The sequence below is a fragment of the Gambusia affinis genome, linkage group LG17, assembly GCF_019740435.1.
Source record: "Gambusia affinis linkage group LG17, SWU_Gaff_1.0, whole genome shotgun sequence".
Classification (NCBI taxonomy): domain Eukaryota; kingdom Metazoa; phylum Chordata; class Actinopteri; order Cyprinodontiformes; family Poeciliidae; genus Gambusia; species Gambusia affinis.
The window spans coordinates 18,352,565-18,372,579 of NC_057884.1; the positions used below are offsets into that span (position 1 = coordinate 18,352,565).

At 34.8% G+C, this 20,015-nt stretch overlaps 1 protein-coding gene across 4 annotated transcripts in view; it reads left to right on the plus strand.

Moving 5' to 3' along the window:
* Positions 1-20,015, plus strand: part of cntfr (ciliary neurotrophic factor receptor) — a 358,007-nt gene that overhangs the window by 66,798 nt on the left and 271,194 nt on the right. Inside the window, exon 2 of one of the 4 annotated variants that reach the window (XM_044096391.1) lies at positions 9,712-9,867. The exons of 2 other annotated variants lie outside the window; for them this stretch is intronic. The gene's annotated coding sequence lies outside the window, so the exon portion shown is untranslated. The remainder of the gene's footprint in view (positions 1-9,711; positions 9,868-20,015) is intronic. One more of the 4 variants, XM_044096393.1, reaches the window with a different exon arrangement.

Below are 20,015 nucleotides of genomic sequence, written 5' to 3' on the forward strand. Positions count from 1 at the left end.
CTTTTTTTATAAAATGAATATAATTATTATATTGCAACAAATTATGTAGAGAGTAATTAGATTGAAATAACACATTAGCAAGTTCAGAACAATATATTGAAATGGAAAGAACAGAAGGACCTTTACAGACAGCACTGTGGAAGAAAGAAAAAGGAGATTATCTCTGAAACCCTGTCAATCTGGACTCTCACACTAATGCTACTAGGAATGTACTGAGAAGTATCCAGACACATTCCATCAGACTCAATGTAAGCTTTTTTTCTGCAGAGCATCAGGATATTAAACTGACAAAAAGGAGAAAAATAGTATATATGTTTACTTTGTTTACCTGTTTTTCAGAGAGCATTAATCAGTGAATGTCCTCTCCGGCTAAACAGTCATTCCATGACAACACAACTGGATCAGGATAGCTTTACAACCACTTAGAACAATACATTCCATGTTTTCCTTATAATTATTACCATCAGCGTTCATATATAAAACTTGTCCTTCTACTCAAATTTTTCTGAAAATACTTGGAAACATCACTGTGTCATTAGCAATGACCTTCAACATCCTCTTTGAGGACGGTGTAAATAAATGTTTTTTGTCAGACAATATATTGCCATTCGATTTCATGTGTCTATTAGAAATATTTTTGTTCCAATTGCAATCATGCAATATTCAAATTTTGAGTTTCATCATTTGCAAGCCGTAATTGTCAAAATTACAAGATTTTTTTCACTCCGTGTGTGCTGAGTTTATGTTTTGTATGAATTTCACTTTGTGAAACAAGTCACAAAAAATGCTGACCTTCTTTTGTGGAATTTATTCTAATATTTTGAGACATGCCAGTAGTTGATCTTCTGTATATGTGCATGTGTGTACACACATTTAATATGAAGTACTTTTAGGAAGTAGAGGATTGCTTGAATGGAGTTGTCACTGACAGATTAGACATTTTACTGAGTGTATCCTCCTCTCACTACCCATCTTTCATTGTGACAGCTGGATGCCATATGCAATATCTCTGCATGGTTTTGCTACTTTACAAGCATATTTACTTTTCATGTGGATTTCTCACCTTGAATCATTCTTATACTTTATTCATATGCCAGTATTTCTTAGGAATGTAGACAACATTGTGCATTCTTTTCATCATTCATGATTCTATTCAAAAATACTTTGAAAAAAAAATAGGGTTTTTGTAGTGATTAAATATTTCAGAAAGGCAATGGAAGCTGTTGAAGAGTTGCTACTGAACAGAAACTTTTTTTTAGCAAAGGTATTTATTTTTTTGTGGTAATATAAAGGCTCTTCTAATTAAAATTTATTTCTAAAATTAAAACAAAATGTTAACTTAATCAATCCATAAACTTAAATCTTTTTTCTTTATTTTTTATGATTGATTCTTTGATGTTGCGTCAACTTTTTCAGATTACTGTTAAGGTAAAGAGGATATTAAGAGGTTCTCAGGAATTGGTCAACTAAACTTTTCCCTCAGGGTTCTGGCTCCCGTTGGTAATGTGATATTAGTCTTACTTTTTAATTTTTGTCAATTTTCGTAAACTTAATATTTCTGTTCATTCACTTCTCATGGCATTTTCACAAGATCTTGTGATAAAAAAGGTTGTGGTTTTTCTCATCAAAGTGAAGACTGTACAGCAAAGGGTTATCTAATAGCTGTCAGCATGTGATTCATCTGGTAGAAAAAGTGCAAGCTATCATTATGGGCTCCTAATTACTTTTTTTCAAAATCACAGCTGACCAGTTGATGCTAATAACAGCTGCCACCTGCATTAAACATTACTATCACTGCCAAACTAAAGTGTTGCTTAATGGTTTTGTTTTAAATTTGGACTGTGTATCCTCATCTATAGCTCCAAGTTAAAAATACTGGATAGAAAAGTCATACATTTACATTACAGAATATATAAAATACAGCTTGACTTCCATTTTTAATTGCAAATTTGTTTCTTAAGATTGAATGTTTTATTGTGCGTGCCACAGAAAGAGCATGCTCATGAGGTACCAGATATCAGAGTTTTCACTGGTAGTATTGAGATAAGACAACAGTAGCACTGTCCCTCCTCTAACTGTTGCTGTGCACTGGTGGTTAGTTGGCTTAAAATAAACTGCTACATATTTCCTTTTAAATCATTAAAAACAAGTTCCAGTCTTCTGCAGTTCCTGCTTTGGGGTTTGACATTGAGCCTGGGAGGAACCAAGCTCTGGCTGCTGTCTTTTTTAGAAGCAGTCGCATGCCAGGATAAGACTGGGAGCAAAACATTTCATTTTCATTTAGGCATTGATTTTATTTTTTTTTTTGCCTGCTTTTGTCTGTGATGGAAGGAGCTTTCTGTCACCGTTCATTGCTCTTGTTCTAAATGAAATGAAAGAAGCAACTGAGTGTGCAACTGCTCGGTGCAATATATGTTCATTTTTCTGAAAGACAATGAATCAAGATGAGCTTCATATAACTGTTTTTGCCCATAAAAAGGCATACTTTAAGTAGTGCTGTGATTTATGATGACTATTGGAACTCAACCATGTTGATACTGATAGTCAAAATTGAATCTGCATAATTTCTTTAACCCTTCTGTTATGTTCCAAGTCAAATTGACCTGTTTTAAAGTTGTTGTTTTTTTTTTTGTTTTTTGTTTTTTAATAGTTGGAAGTATTTTTTTTGCATGAAACTTTTTCTATTTCACCACACATACACACACACAAACACAACACACCACATACATACATGCCGACGCACACAAGCCCACTTTCTCACTATTCTCTTTACTTCTGGAAACTGCGAGAAAGAAGATGTTCATACAACTTTTGACTGGAGCCTTTTCTGTTCCTGTGGATAACCTCCACCCACACTGAGTGACACTCAGCAGAAGTGGAGGAAAATATAAATCCTCTCTTCATTTATCTTGATTTTAATCAGCGAGTAAATTTGACCCTGAACAGTAGGTGTGTCTCAAGTTCAATTATAAAGATGACCCATTGAAAAAAAAAAAAAAGTGTAATATAAAAAAAAATTACCAAAGATCAATTTTAAGGAAATTATTGTTTTTTGTGTCGAGATTCTTTTCAGTGGACATGAAAAATGTAAATTCCATTTTTTATGTGTAAATGAGTAGGTTGTTGTCATTGATCCTTAATTTCTGAGAAACAAATAAAAAACATCATTGCACAAATATTGATTGAAATGGTTGATATTGGAGTTAATAATCAGATCCAAAAATGTTTTGGAGGAATTTTTTGGTTTCTGACACTATTGCAGGATTAAACACACCCCGGGTCAAATTGACCCACGAACATTGGCATTTCAAAGTGCTTTACATCATAAAATGTCCCTTTTTTAAGATAGTTGCTGTATTTACTTTCTCCAAATATACTACAGATTATTTTATTTCGGACAACAGAGTTTATGTCATGCATATGTTAAATACAAATAATAATCACTGTAAAGGACATAATTTATGACCTCTCCAAGTTCATCCAGGAGATAAATTAAAAGGCTGCAAGTATATTATTTATTTAAGGATATTAACAGCATACTGTGATACGTTTTGACAAAAATACATCATGTTTCATACATCAGAGTACTCAAGCAACTATCCATCCATCCATCCATTTTCTATTCACCCTTTGTCCCTAATGGGGTCGGGAGGGTTGCTGGTGCCTATCCCCAGTTAACGTTCCGGGCGAGAGGCGGGATTCACCCTGGACAGGTCGCCAGTCTGTCGCAGCTCAAGTAACTAAAGGAATGGAAAAAAGGAAATAATTTCATATAAATGAGTGAAGTCAATAACATTAGAACTAGTCGCCAAAACATTCCACATTGTATTAGTAAGAATTTCAAAAAGAAATGTGACATTTTGAAAAATGTACTATATTTCTAATAAATGTGACCTGACCTTAACCTGGTGTAGTTCATCTAATTTTGAATAGCTGAGCTAAACCTGCAGATTGAATCATATAATTTGCTCCCTGAAATAGGGCATATGAACGCTTTTGAACCACTGTGTCTGTCTGCTGAGTATAAAGTTGGAAAATCAAGAAAGTTTTAAGTCATGTTTTGCATGAAGATGACTAAGCTTGGTCAGTCAATGACAAATTATACTTAATCTACAGTTATTGACAAGGCTTAAAATAACTCACGCAACTGTTTCTTCAGTTAACTAAGTCAAGTTCTAAATTGTGGTAGTGAATCTAATTTGTGTTAAATTTACGCTTCCTTATTTTTCAGGGGGAATTATCATGAATTACTATGCATGAAAAAGTTCTGAAACAAAACATACAAATCAGAAAAATACTGGTGTAGTTTTGTGGCTTGAGATTTCATTACAATTATTTTACTTGTTTTCTCTTTGTAGCATCTAAATAAGGAGCCTATAACAGAGGGTAAAAGTATATGAATATATGAAAATACTTTCTTTACTCCCGAAAACAGTGTACAGATGTAACTTTCCTTGTTTTTAGTTCTTTTTTTTTCCTTTTTTGTACAACTAAACTAAAGCATGGTAATTTACAGATGCTTGCATTTATGTCTAATTACATTGAGTCCAGTAAAACTTAATTTATATATATATTTTTCCTCAGTTTAGAATCTACTTTACTCAAGACTTTCACTATCTAATCAATCCAGGTTATACATGTTATTATTTATCACTTGTGGAAGACACATTAATTGAACTAATGTATATTTTCTTTGTAGGCAGGCATGTTTAAATTTGTTCTTGATGTATTATCATTGAAATAATTTATTTTATCATTCAATGGTAATAATACATTTTATTTTACGTTGCAGGCAACTTAAACTCCCTCAAATTGCTACTTAAAAATGCATATTTTGCTAATTCAAATAATTCCACTGTGTGAGAAAGGAGTAAGTTGCTTTTTCCTGTGATATATCGGTTTCTTTTTCTATAAATATGAAATGCCTGCCAGTTATGTTTAAGAGCATCTGCATAGTGTAGAATGAGATGAAGGAACATTATCAGGCCATTGCCATTTTGTCTGCATGCTACTTATAGCACATGTTTTGCAAATGATTAATCATCTGTCCACCACAGGCTATCAGGCCAATCATCTACTTACTCTCTATAAGTGCCACCAAGAGGCCAGATAATTATAAACTCGTGTAAATGGAAAATAATCCTCTGCTGTGGTGAGTATAGTCATCAGTGGAATCTACAAATCTGCATACTGTAGCATAAAATCTGTGGACATTATTATTGGGTCATTGTTCATTTCAAATTAAGGTCAGTTCAATGATCTATGGATGCCACCAAGTGAACCAATAGCTCCCCTGCCATGTCAGGTACAGACATGACAGGCGAGTGTATCTTCACAAGGGCATATAGAACATTTATATTCCAGAATGAGATTTAAGTAACAGAGATTTATGCATGCTGCATTGGTGATGCTTTGGGGTTGCTGCACTCATGCTACAGAATTGTTTTAGACATTCTATGTTTCTTTGACTAAAAATCTGAAGAGAAAAAGAGAGTCAGTTTTAACACTGGCCATTAGTTGTGGCCTTAGTGACCAGAAAACTTTCAAACACAAACAGCAAAAATCAGTTTATCCCTTAATTGGGCTTAAAAGAGCTTCTTGGCTTTCAGGTCATATCTTTCCCCTATTAGCGCTTGTTACGCCATTGCAGTATTGCACATCCAACATCCACACAACACTTCGATAAAGAGTGAACAGGATAAAAAGGAGCCAAGTCAGAGGAGAAGATGAAATGGATAGAAGAGCAAGAGCACGAAAGCAGATGCTAAGAGTCTGGCAAAGTAAGACTGAAAAACTGGGATTCTTCTTTTCTTATCAGCGAAGGTCACCTGCCTGCTGTTTCCTCCAATCTCTCTTCAAACTCTTGACTAGTTCTCTCAGCACTTGTGTCTCAGTGTGAGCTTGGCTGAGTCTCTTTTTATTGTTTGTTTTTTTGCTTCACAGAGATGAGAACAAAAGCCGGAAAAGATACTAAAAAAAGATAACAGAACCAAAATATTTCCAACCTCTGAAAAGAAGTTAGAAAAGTGAAGGGCATCAAGTGTAAGTTATTTTATAGACATTTCTTTCATCACACCGGAATCATTTTAACATGTGGATTTTATGTGTGACAAAACAAGAAAAAAACAGACAAAACAAGACAGCAAATGCAAACCCATGTCTGCCAGGTATGATGCATCAAATATGAGTGTTTCCTAAATGTAAAAATTGGTAGACTTTATCTGGCCTCCCAGCAGCAAGAAAAAGTTCAATGGAAAAAAAGACGAAACAAACAAGTCATGAATTCAAGTTTAAGAAAAGGCATGACGAGACTCTTATCTAAATTTGTGGTTGCTGGCGTGTGTTGTGTGTTTGGAACGCTGCTTCCAGAATAATAGATTGTACTGTTTGCCTCTTTGGGCTTTTGTAATTTACAACTTGGTTGTTATGATCCACTTACAAAGTATAGTAAAAAAGTCAAATGATTATCCTTGATAATAAGCCAACTGGTGATCTAAAGCAACAGAAATGTTAGGAGAATTCAGGTTAAGTTGTGAGCAAGATTTGAACTTTTTATTTCAATAAACCGTCATAGGATCATAAATTATCTTTATGTTTATGCTTAATCAATGATCTTTACGAAGCTGCTGTGCACCTCATTGGATTTAATTAATGTGACCAGAGGTTTATATTTTTTTTAATCTTATAATATCTTCTTGCATTCCACTAGTATGTAATGTTCTGAAGCTGTTCCTATGAAGTGTCTTCTCCCATACAAGAGCCATTAGCACCAACTTATTTCTGTACACAAATGGCTGCAGGACACTGGACTGGTTTGTGAAACTCCTGAAGTGTGAAGATGACACCACTGTTATCACGATCTGCATGCAAACAGTGGATTCATTGCTCTGCTTCTGTGGTCAGAACCACCTGGAGTTTAACTCAAGATTGTAGTGATGAGAGTGGACGTCCGAAGTACACCCTCACAACTTGTCTTTCGTTTTAATTTTCTATTTATTAATAAATGGCTGTACAAACACAACATACACCTATCTAGGTTTCAACTATGGAAATGATATTCAACAATGCTAATAATATTATCTGGTCTGTATAATGACTTCCTTTGAATGCTTTATTAAGTATGAAACTTTGTGTCTTTATGAAGTCACTAATGTACTGTGCTACTAATAGAGCTATACAGGGAGACATATTGATTTCAAAATTACCCAGGGGTTGGTTCAATATATGTGTTGCATCCTCAGACCTTTCCCTACAACCAATAATGATCTTTTGTGGTTAACAGACCTAAAACATCCACACTGCTAATAAAGCAACTTGGATGAAAAGTCAGAGGATATGGCTGTACTTTTTCGGGATTTTTTTTCTTCACCATCACAAAACTATTTTATGACATAAGATAAATATTCAATGTAATTTCTGATGGGTTTTAAAAATTGTTTCAGATAAAACAAAAACTCAAAAGAAAATATTTATATACCTTTGATTAAAAAATTAAATCTTCTAAATCAAACATTTGTTTGATAAGAAATTGTAATTGATATGTGAATTTTATAACAAAGAATGAGCAACATCACAATGAATACATTTATTGCAGGTTATATTTTCACGTTAATCACAAAGGCTCTTTGTTTCTACAATTCTCTTTGCTAATCCTGTCTGTTCTCCTTTCACCAGACATTAGTGCCTTAAGGAATGGAAATCAGACACTGCTGCCCAGATGAAAACACAAATGTATGGCTTTGGCAACAGTTGAGCTACTAACAAATTCTAATCACATTGGGCCTTAAGCATTAGGGTGTTATTAGTTCTGTGTTGTACCAAAACGAGAATGCAGTTCTAATGTGTAGTCCACCAAAAATTAGGTTTTAATATATTTTTCAACTTCACTGAAGCTAATATATGTAATAAACGTCCCTGTGCTTAAGGGTTTTCTTTCTGCAAGATAAAATTAATAAAATGCTGGTACCGTAAATGGTTGGTTTTTTTTGACTCAGGGTTCCAGTAACAGATAGGTAGGAAAAAATGTAAATGAACTATTGATTATGCTGCAGCATCCTATAATGTAATTGAAAACTGCAATAAATATCTAAACAATGTCCTAAAATTCTTTTTTTCTCCCCAAAGTCCCAACCAAATTTTGCTTATATTGATTCTTAATTCAATTTCAGCTCATTTCCAAAACCAGTTAGTTCACCTCAGTTTGGTTCTGTGTCCTTTCTTTTGCCTTTACATTTCTTAAGAAGCTTGTGCATTTCTATCTAAGCTTACAGGTGCATTGCCCAGTGCTTTGATATTAACACAAAACACATAATTTCTGAATTTTATTTGTACTTTGCAGGATATAGCCTACTTATTAATGTGTATCTTTGTGTCTGTGTGTTGCTTGTGGTGCTTTATATTCATACTGAATGAACATGTTGCACCTTCAAACAATTACAGTCACTTACTGTACTAATGTGTTTTTGGGGCTACTCTTGAAAGTACCTCTCTTTTGCTTCTGCATATGTCTGAGTGTGTCTGTGTGTGGTGTGGCCACAGGCTGAAAAGAGCCCTGGTTCACATGGGAACAAATGACAGGATCTGGTTTAGTGTGCCTATCTGTAAAAAAACAGATGAAAGAAACCAAACTTGTATAAGCACACATAGGAGTTAGAGCTGCGATCTTGCCAGACCTCCCACAGAGAATTCTCACTAGCGTCAGTTGGTCACTTTATGGTCACTGGTTTGAACTCTGCATCCTTTCAACATTAATGAGCCACCAAAGCAACGTGAAAACGTCTGCTGCTTTTAAGCATGAGTAATGAAATAATAAAAAAAAAAGCATTGCACAGATAATGTGGGATTTGTTTATACAATCTACTTCTAAATGTCTCTTTCCATGTATCCTTCATATATTTTTTGAAAAGTAATGACTGTAAACTACATTTTGAGTTTAATGCACATCAACAGGATTGTTAGCTGCCAATAGATGCATATATGTTCAGCACAAGAAAGCTGTTCTGTGGAATGTAATTAAATGGAATATATTCAGCAAATGTAGTATTTACTTGGAAAAAAAAAGTCAGAATAAAGTCATTAATTTGTCACTATAATTAATCTCAGTCTTTGGGACTGTTACCCATCAAGCAATAAGCCCCTTACTGTCCAATGAAAACCATGTGTCTCCTAATGTACTGGTGGTGAACATAAGTAGTTCTTAACCATTGAACTCTCCAGAAATCTAGTGGTATAAAGTTGCTAGATTCTTCTTAAACAATAGAATCGTGAAAAAGAAAAATAAATAAATAAATAAACACCCATTACCTGATGTGTCCACCTGTGACTAGGCCACAATAAAATCTTAATATTAGTTCATGCCATATAGAAGCAGACTTGCCGGTTTGACTCACATCAGCATCCTCCTACAATCATGCCAATGAGAATCCCAAATTTAGGATTTTCTGCTAGAGGGCAGCAAGCATGTTTTCATCCCTCATAGTAAACTTGTTAGCAATGCTAAAGATATAATGTCATTGACTTAAATTCACTTTTATTTAGTTGTAATATCCTTTATTTTGGGGTAGGCCAGTTTGCATTGTTTTTTTCTGCAGAATGCCACTGCTGGCCTGATGACAAAAACAAAATATAAAAAGTCTCAGTCATTCAATTAACATCACTACATCGGTCGGATATGAACTTCTGAGTTGAGAAATGTTATGTTTTGCTTTTCAGATGCCACATGAAGGAGCACCAGATGATATCACTGACCTCATTCATCCTCCCGCTCCACCAGTACCTCTGAGGTCAGCTGACCAGCTGCTTCTCTGTGTTCCAACAGGACTTTTGAAGCAGAAAGGTGACCAGGCTTTTTTCCACACCAGAACCAAGGTAATGGAAAAACTTTTCATATGTTCTCTCCCCATGCTGTTAAAGGTTTAAAATCTTTCTGATTTACATTTAGTCTCATTTTAATACCTTTTTTAAATTATTGATGTTTCTAGTGGGATTTTTTAAGCAAAAATGGCTGTTTTAATACACTCACCTCTTGAAATGATACAATACAATGTGTTGGGTTGACAAGGTCAATATTACAAAATGGGTTGTAGAATAATTCAGTCCTGTTTTGGCTAGTTTACATATTCCAAGTTGTGGTCTTGTCTCACTCTAAGGTGACTACAATGGGGCAATTCTCTATTTTCTAAATGGAATATTATCTTTATAGTTTTAAAGCAAAAACAAATTTCATGTATATGAAGTTGAAGATTATTCACTCCTATTATCTAAATGTTTAGCTTTATGCTGCACAACTACACTTCAGGAGAAAAGAGCTGAAGATGGTGGGTGCAAAGAAGCTATTATTAATATAGGCATTAACAGCATTATAGCATTAACCCTGCCCTGCATGTCACTGGGTCACACCAGAAGGAGAACGAGTCGTATGTTATGATGCCTTTTGTAGATTATAGTTCACCCTTTAAAATCATCTTACCCCACAGCAGGTATCTTTGTAAGCCCCTGTGATCCCAGACTTTCTGAGTTTACTGACCCTGAGATTTAGTTCCTACACCTCAATGACTCGAATACCCAGTATTGGGGCACCCCAGGGCTGCGTCGTTGGTCCAGTTCTTCACATTCTGTACAATCATGACAGCTTACTACATCACTCCTCAAATTTTACTATGAAATTTACAGGCATCTGTTGTTAGGCCTCATCTGAAAAAGAACAGAGGTGAAAAACTATCAAAATGAAGTTTCCATAGCAACTTCTTCCTGACCACTAAAACATATCTTGTTGACTTCAGGAGGAAAAGAAGGGAGCTCACACCACTGGGGAGCAGATGTGATGAGGAAAAAAAGGATGTTCAAGTTAAATTTTTTCGGGGTTGAACACCAGCTAGTATCTTAAATGGTGTGTGAACACTGCCGCTGTTCTAAAACAGGCTCAGATGCTCCATTTCCTCAACACTGGGGGAAACACATCTGCTTCCAAACCTGCTACAGTCTTTCTACCGTAGCTAAATGGAAAGTGCTCTAACACACTGTATCACCATTTGGTTTGATAACTGTTCTGCAGCTGAAGGAGCTGCTTTTCCAAAGGTGAGAAAAACAACCTAGAAGATCATTGGCCTCCCTTTGACCATCTCAGACATTTCACATCCATTTAGCCACACGTTCACTCTGCTTCCCTGTGTCCAACCATATAAGTCACTTTAAATGTCCGCTGTTAGATTCTCTAACAGTTTTTTTTTTTCTACTAAGGAGAATACACGTGATTGAGTACAGTGCAGTTCTGTAGGGTTGGACCAGAGCAGTTTTCTTGTGCCTGAGACATCCAAAGACAATAAAGTCATTCAATTCAGATTCCTCCAAAATTCTGAGTGCCAAGTTCAAAATATTCAGCTTAATATCAAAGGCAGACAATCATAGAATCAACTGAAACATCAACTAGACAGATTATTTTAACCAGATATACTATGTTGTTGAAAATTACACTACTACACTGTGGTTTAGTTTTAGACTGAATAAATAAACTTTTATGCGAGGATATTTCAAGCATTTTCTCTGAAGTGGTCCCTTTTTTGTCCACTGACTATTCCCATCTTTGTCAGACTATAAATTGTGTAAGGTGTATTTATATTTTCATACTTTTCTTTTCAAACTTTGCCACTCAAAGCATGCAGTAGTTTTGAAGGGCTTGGACTGCCTTTTAATTAAAGCCTTAAGGCTTTCCACACAAAATTCCACTGCTGGGCCTGAATTCATCTGCTTGGGTAGAACCAGAAAAAGATGCATCAAAAACAGGTGGAGTGAAATACACGAATCAAACTAAATGTTGTTGACATGTGTATGTCCATAGTTTGAAGCTAAATGGCACTTTTAGTAAAATTCTAAGCATAGGAAAAATGTGGAGCAGAATAAACACATGCAATACAATATTAAGTATTTAGTAATTAAAACAAAGAGTACAAGTGAATAAGAACCCAAATTATTTATTCATGCTGAATTTACCAGAATGTTAACGTGGCAAAGTCCAGAAATCTGCCCATACAAGGCTCATCCGAGGTATATTAAATTTGATACTTGCATTTACGTATCCATATATTTCTTGTCACATTTTCCATCAATTGCAAAGTAGAAAAATGTACCTTTTAGAGCATTCAGAAGATAAAATGAGGAAAAACAGGATTAAATAGAGTCAAGAAATTGGAACACTTTAGAACAGAAGGGTCACAGATATAAGATTAGCAGATATGTGGGAAAAGAAATTTAAATTAATCTTTTACGACACAACAAGAGAAATGACAAGAAGGAGTCAAGTGTAGAGGATAAAGAAGATGAAGACAGCTTCAGGGCAGATTAGCAGTGTTGTAGTAAATGCCAGTCTGTTGATGAGTAGCCATTTAGTTTTCTCTGCTTTGAATCTTGTTAGTGTTAATTGGACTCAGTCTATCACCTAGACAGAAGGACTTGGACGAAAGCATCACTTGGCCATATGGCCAACAGCATGTAATGAAAAGCTGCCAAATGAGAGATTACCTTCACAGTGACATGAGTAATCACAGTGAATTTACTCATGATAACAGCAAATCCATACTGTTAATGAGGAATTATATCTCAGCTCTGTAAATGTTATTGAATTGTTTCTTCCACTGACTAAATGTACATTGTTTGGATACATATCCACTTGCTGTCTGTACAAATCATCAGTTCTTAGAAGAGTCTGTTTAGGTTAGGATTTTAAACTAAAGAATAACTACACCATTGACTTGGTGTTTTTAGAATGAAATATGTTCTAATCAGCCTTTTAGGAATACTCGCTCGTTCTAATGTTGAAAATTTCCCATAAAAAATACATAATTTTCTGACTTCAACTTCAAGAAGTAGAAAAGTAATATGAAAGAATTCAATTAATCTACAAAATCTGAGACATGAATGTTAAATCCATTGCCCCAAGCCTCTTATATAAAGGTCCAATAAAGATTTCCATACCAGCTCAAAATTTTTAAAGACATAGTAATGAGCCAATCCCTCTTGCAAAATTACACTCACTCTAGGGAATTTAATTAAAATGAAACTGCCAATTCTGAAAACCAAAATAATAATAACATACTTCCAAATTGTATAACCTTAAAAGGAAAATTAAGCAAATTAAATTTGAGTAATTTATTGGTTTTGTAAAAAGATCTACCTGTTAGTGATTTAACAATGCAAAAATTGCACACATCTTTCACATGGGTAAATAAATTGTAACTTGATTTGCAGAAGGGAACCTAAAAATTGTATATTGATTGTGTGCTACTTGACTTTTCTTTTGCAATGTGGTTCTTTTGTTTTGCTTTTTTTTGTTTTTTGTTCGACTGTGACTCCTATTTTATTGTCTTTGAATCTCCGGCCTGAGTTTTAATGACACTTATAACATTAAGACAGTCAAAACATGTATAACCTGATCATTCATTTCTAAACGGCAATCTCACTATCTAACACAGCAGTATAAAAAGTAATCTTTAAGACAATTTTGTCAGGGAACAAGCATTTGCACCTTAATTAACATAAAGGCATCAGAGGTAGAGAGACACATTAACAACAGCTTCCGGTCTCATTCCTTTAGGATTTTTATTTTCAGCACTAATATTGTTTCTTCCAAAGTTTTTAAAGCAGTTCACTTTGATTATGTTGTTTATTGACAGGGCAGAAAATGTTTCACAAGGCACACAGTGAAAGAGTAATACAGAGGATGTGGCTTATTATTTCCCTGAGGATGTTTCTCCATAATTACCGATGTGGTTCATGGTGGTCGTGTGGATGTGGCTGTGTGTGCCTGCCCTACTTTGTAGATCCAATGTAAGAGATTGCTAAAATGAAGGCAGGAAAATATGAAATATGTGTTTTTCATGTCATCATTATGCTGTGTTCATCTTCTTATAGCACACTGATGAATTTGAAGTGTATTGCGGCTTAAATTTAGAAATAGAATACTGCACAACTACTTCCACTATGCTCACCTGCAGCTATTGACCATTGACATTTTGAAAAATACCATATAAATGTTTTTTTTTTCTTCTTGTTTTTTTTTGGGGGGGGGGGTTTCTGGAGAGCCTTTGAAAGAAATCTATAAAAGTGGAAAAGTGTCAAGCAGGTACAGCAATCACCTCATTATTTCTTCTGAGCTTTGAAGAGAGATGCAATTCCAGAAAGCAAGACAGGGAAGGAGGCAATTTTTTTTCCACATACTATTTGCCCAGCTAATGAATTCTGACCTTTTTAATGTTTATTTATTATTTTTCCAGCCTGGACCTCAGTGTTTAACAAAGAGAGGATGGTATCCAGAGAAAAATGTAGAATGGCAAAAATTTAATTTAAAAAATATAAAAAAAGGACATTTGTCCTTAACCACGTAAGTAAACATTTGTTGTATACTTAAAGACTTTTGATGTGAACATATTTAATGAGTACCTCCTTAATGTGGTTAGAAATAATACGTATTTAACAAACTTTAATCAAGTAAATAAGTACAAAAAGTTATTTAAAATATCTATAAATAAATAGACATAATTACTCTGGATCCATGATATGTTGGTATCAGCATTGTTATCTGCCAACGTTGGTAATTTTTTTAACATATTGGGTCGAAATTAACCAGCAATCTTTATTTGTAGCCATTTGTCATCTGTTTCATGTGGGGAAGGGTTGACCATGTGGTGTTTGACAGTGATAGAGAAGCTATAAAATCTCTGCTGGAAACATGACTTGCATATATAACGCTATTCACCTTGAAGCCAGAAGACGGCAAATGTATCTCATTACAAAGGAAAATGACAAATAGTAACAGAGAGTGACTTGGATGAGTAACTATAATGTGGTTCGGAAATAGTAACTCCTGATTGGAAAAAGTACCGGTAGTCATATTAGAGTAAAACATTACTGGCATTACTGGACACACCCCAAAGAACTTGTAGCTGCAACTTAAGTAAAACGTGACTCACCACAGTACTTCTCAGTTGCGCTTATTATACATGAGACACTCTAAAACTTCTATTAGCAATACTCATTTACAATGTGTATTTTTCCTTTAACTTTAAAATAAAGAGCTATTTTGTGTTGTTGTATCATATAAATTCCCAGTAGAATAATCTTATGCTATTCTGTTTCCATACCAGGGAACAACTGGCAACACAAATTCTGTCATATGATTTACTAATCTTTAATCATGATCAAACAGTTTATAAATGTGTATATGATTACTATGTAGCCATTGCTGGAAAACTAAAAGAATTTGGAACATCTGAACAAAACTCATTAAGCAATGCCCACTCTGGGGAATTTAATCTAAATGAAACTTTTAAACACAAACTGGTCAGAAAGGGCTGAAAACCTTTTGGATCCAATCTGTGGGGCAAGCAACAGTTTACTAAAATATTAATGCATAACGCAGAAATTATTATTATTATTATTATTATTATTATTATTATTATTATTATTATTATTATTATTATTATTATTATTATTATTATTATTATTATTATTATTATTATGTCACAGATTACAATTCAATTAAAACAGAATTCATTATGATATATATTTTTTTGTTTCTTCAGTACAAGTTAAGACACAAACAGCAAAATTATACAGCCAAACTACAGGGGTGGTCAGTAGCCATTAATATTAGAGTCCACTACTTTTAACAATATCTGTGCCCACTGCACTGCTCTAGTTCAGTGTAATATATGGCACGGTGTGAAACTGGCAAGACCCGATCATGCTGAGTTCAGCCTACTTTACTTAGCCAACTCTGAGCCCCACCATCTGCTATAGTCTGTCACTCTAATGGAGAGGCCCATTACCTTGTGGTCCTTTAGCACTGACCTGTTCATATAAGCCTTTTTTTTTTCAATTTTAATGACAGATGTGGCTCATAGTTGGAGTTGTTCTTAAAAAAATACTTACATCCTTTGTTTTTCTTTTGGCAGGGAGGGCCGGAAGGGTTCCCACTTTCTGTCAAGTTACCACCGCCAACTTCATGGTTTTCAAACATTTTATGAAATGTGTATGTTTTCAGCCCTGAGTCAACATTGCTGAAATTTAAGCTTCTCAAACTTCTGTATCAAAAGACTTATATTTTTGCTAAATTTTCTTTTGAATTAGATTGACTGCCACAGGTTTTGAACAGGAGTTTTGTCTGGACTTTGACTCTGGAACATGTTTTGATTTTGACAATTGCTTGGTAGCTCTACCTCGAGGTTAAAGGTCATTGTCTATAAGGAAGGTACACTTCCTTTTCAGTGCTTTCTGCTCCAGAGACTGGTTTTATTCCAGGATATTCTGGCAATTAGCATCAATCTGTGACCAGCTTTCATATCTCAAAGACCTCAGTACATAAGATGAGTCTTCAAAATATATGAAAGGAAACATGCAAAATGAAAAAGGTTAGCAATAAAAAGGGGTTTAATGGCTGTGATACCTATAAACAAGTCTCTAAGTACAACTGAAAAAACTCAAAATAATAGTTTTAAACAAAAGGGTTTTACACCTCCCAGGGGCATGAACATTTCTTTAATTCATTGTAAGCACATACAGTTAAACTTAACACTTTTCAGTGTGGATTCTGTTTCTGAGTGAAGAAGAGCTACTTTTGTTATGGTAGGTCTTTCAAATACAATCAGAGAAGGGACAGAGATTTAAGAAGGTGTGGTAAATGTCAAATATTTTTTGACAAACCACTTTTAATAAAATTTGAATAAAGACAATTTCAAAATGTATCACCCTCATGTTGTTCTACTTTTAGAGAAATGCTTATCTGGTTTCCTATCAGAAAATGAAAAAAAAAAGACTTATTTAATGAATGTTATTTTCCCATCTAAATTAGTAAATGATATAAATAATTATAAGCATAGCTGTATCTGATTTAGAAAGGCAACTGGTTGTAATTAATCATTATTTCTTTGGAATATACAAGGAAAAGGGATTTCTTAGATAATCAAGCCATAATTTTCCCTTTTTTGGAAAGAAATAATATATCTTCACTGCACAATTCTGGCACTGGTGTTCTACTTTCTGTTGGTGTTGTACTTTCTGTTGATGTTGAAGTTTATTTTAACATGACAACTTATGAATTAAAAGCAGAAGAGGTGTAAATACTGATGTCACACACTTTCTTCCTATAATAACTCTTGTCAAGTTTGTCTTCATTTAACATTGTAAACTCAGCATGCTGGCCAGTGTGCAACATATATCAAGATTTCATGGCATATCACAGTACGGTAAGCAGGTGTGTACCATTTATTTATTTATTTTCACTCCCAAGGAACTCTAACTGTTTGATGCTAGATCAAGCACGAGTTAGACAGCCTGCTAGGCACACATGTGGGTGTCAGTGGAAGGAAAGACAAAGAGAAAGGGAGCCGCTCTTGGAGCTTTCGCCTAAAAGCTCGTTAATCCCAATTTAGCTGTCACAGGGATGAGGTAGGTGTGAGTTTGTATGACTGTGAGTTTAAGTCAGACACAGAAACAAAAAGCGGAGAAAAGAAAAAACAATCCTTGCAGTCTAAGACCCCTGAGATTTCTGCTGTCACAGCTACAAGCCAATTAGTTTGACGTTTAATAAAAAGTAAATTTTCTAGGTCTTCCGTTGTGTTTTGAGTTGGGGCATAAAGGGTTTTAAGAATTTGTTAGAACAAAATAAAGAAACACCTAACGCGATTTGATGAGATGTACAAATAATGCTTCTAAGCTGTTGAAAAAAGTTAATTATTAAAAGTGAGATTTACATGGTAACCTCATCTTACCATACATTAAACTTGTGTTTAATTATTAAATTAGTTTATTAATTAGGAATATGTTTTTTTTTGTTTTACTTAACTAGATTTTTGTTATAATGCCCAGACATGACAAAAGAAAACGAAGACCTCAAACATTTTGTATCTTACTATGTAATTTTGCAGAAACAAATTTTTGCTCCAAAGTCAAATACCAAGCACATTTAAGGGAGAGTAAAGAATTTTTTTCTCTTCTTGCAATTCCTCCAAACTCGTATACTTGCACAGTGTTCCTTTCCAAATTGAACTGACATGACTTGTAGCCGTCTGCGATATAACTCTTGGGTGTTTTTGCAATAACCGCACAAAGTAATGCCAGGGTGAGATCCTAGAGGGATCATATTTTGTGAATAAATTTTGACTACAAAATAATAGAGAAATTATTTGGACACAGTCCTATGTACATCAGCAGTAGCTGTTTTGTTTTTTTTTGTTTTATTTTTGCTAATTGTCTTTCTTGGCAGTGAATATTCTAACTCTGATTTAGACTAACTGAGAAACATATATGCTATTGGAGTTGCATCTGAGGAATAATGATAACTTTGAAGTTCTCATAAAATATGCTGCTCTAATTGAACTGTCTGCTAATCAAAGAGAAAAGCATATTTAAATATAAAAAATTTAACTTAGTTTACCATCTTATGCTTGTTACTTTGAAATTGTGGTGTTGGAGGTAATAGTACATATCTGCTAAAAGCTTTCACTTCCCAACACTTTTTCTCTAAATTGCTTCAGCATTCTTCTTAATGATATCTCCTGTACTGCTGAGTGCAGCTGTAAGATAAAATATAATGTTTAGAGTGAGGTCTATTCTATTTTAACCCCCAACACAGCTTCTTGCCTTGCCATGTATGTCGGTGTGTCTAACATAACCAGAAATTTCTTCAAGGACTCCTGCAGAGTCTTCTATCGAGGTACTTACTTTTCATTTTGCAACAGTGGAATACTTATTCCCATGTAAATGTCACAGAAATTACCAGTAATTTAGAATGACCAGAATTAGACATTTCTGCCCCTCAACTCTTTAAAGTTATGTTTAGTTGTCTGACTTCCAACTGTTCTGTAAGAACACTGCTAAACGTGAAAGCCCAGCTAGATATTAATAATCTCACGGTAATGATGGACAGTTAAAAGCCGTCACTTTTCTTGGATATAATTTATCGGCACTACAAGCATGGCAGGTGTGACCTGAGTAGCTAATTAGAAATTCTCAGTAGTGCAATATGGAGACTGTCTTCAGCAGTGGTAACAACTCCCCGTATTGACAGATGTTTTAGTGTTGCATCTTAACCGGTGCCAGCTTTTCAAGGCAGGTGATACACAGCAGATATTTTACACCCGCAGACTATCGAGCAAGAAGCCATCCTGACTGTCCAAGTGTTTTGTCGATAATACTTAAATTCATCCAGCTACACTCAAACTTGTGTACATTGATGGTGATAGATAGAGTGGAAGGAAACTTAGCACCTTGCTTCAGGACAGGTTGTGTGACGAGGAAAGTTTGAATGAGACTCACATCCTACAAAGCCTAAGACAATTATTTTCCCACTCAGTCACAAATATCCTGCCTTGGACAAAAAATTGACTCAAGTCAATCCCAAAAGTTCAAACAGATGTGATTCCTAAAAGGGTAATTTTTTTTTTTAATGTGTTCTAGTGCACGTGATAAAATGTGCACTGCATACAGTGCATACAAATGCAAAAACTGCATACAGTTTTTGCAATCAAAATCATAGATTTGAAGGTGTTACTTTAAAAAAGATTTGCTAAGAATTTTGTAACTCGATATAAGGACTATAACTTGATGTTAAGTAAGACTGAGGCAAGAGAGTGGGAGAAGTATACATTGAAGTTATACATTGAAGCCCAGTGTTTTTGACAGTATTTTAGCCAAAAATGCACAATCATGCATGAAAAATGCAGATATCTGTTTGTTTTGCGGCAATTGCAGAATTGCAAAAAGCTGGACAGACTTCATGATGCGGTCCTGGGTTCGATTCCCGGCCGGGGATCTTTCTGCATGGAGTTTGCATGTTCTCCCTGTGCATGCGTGGGTTCTCTCCGGGTTCTCCGGCTTCCTCCCACAGTCCAAAAACATGACTGTCAGGTTAATTGGTTTCTCTAAATTCTCCCTAGGTGTGAGTGTGTTGTTTGTCTTGTGTGTCTTTGTGTTGCCCTGCGACAGACTGGCGACCTGTCCAGGGTGAACCCCGCCTCTCGCCC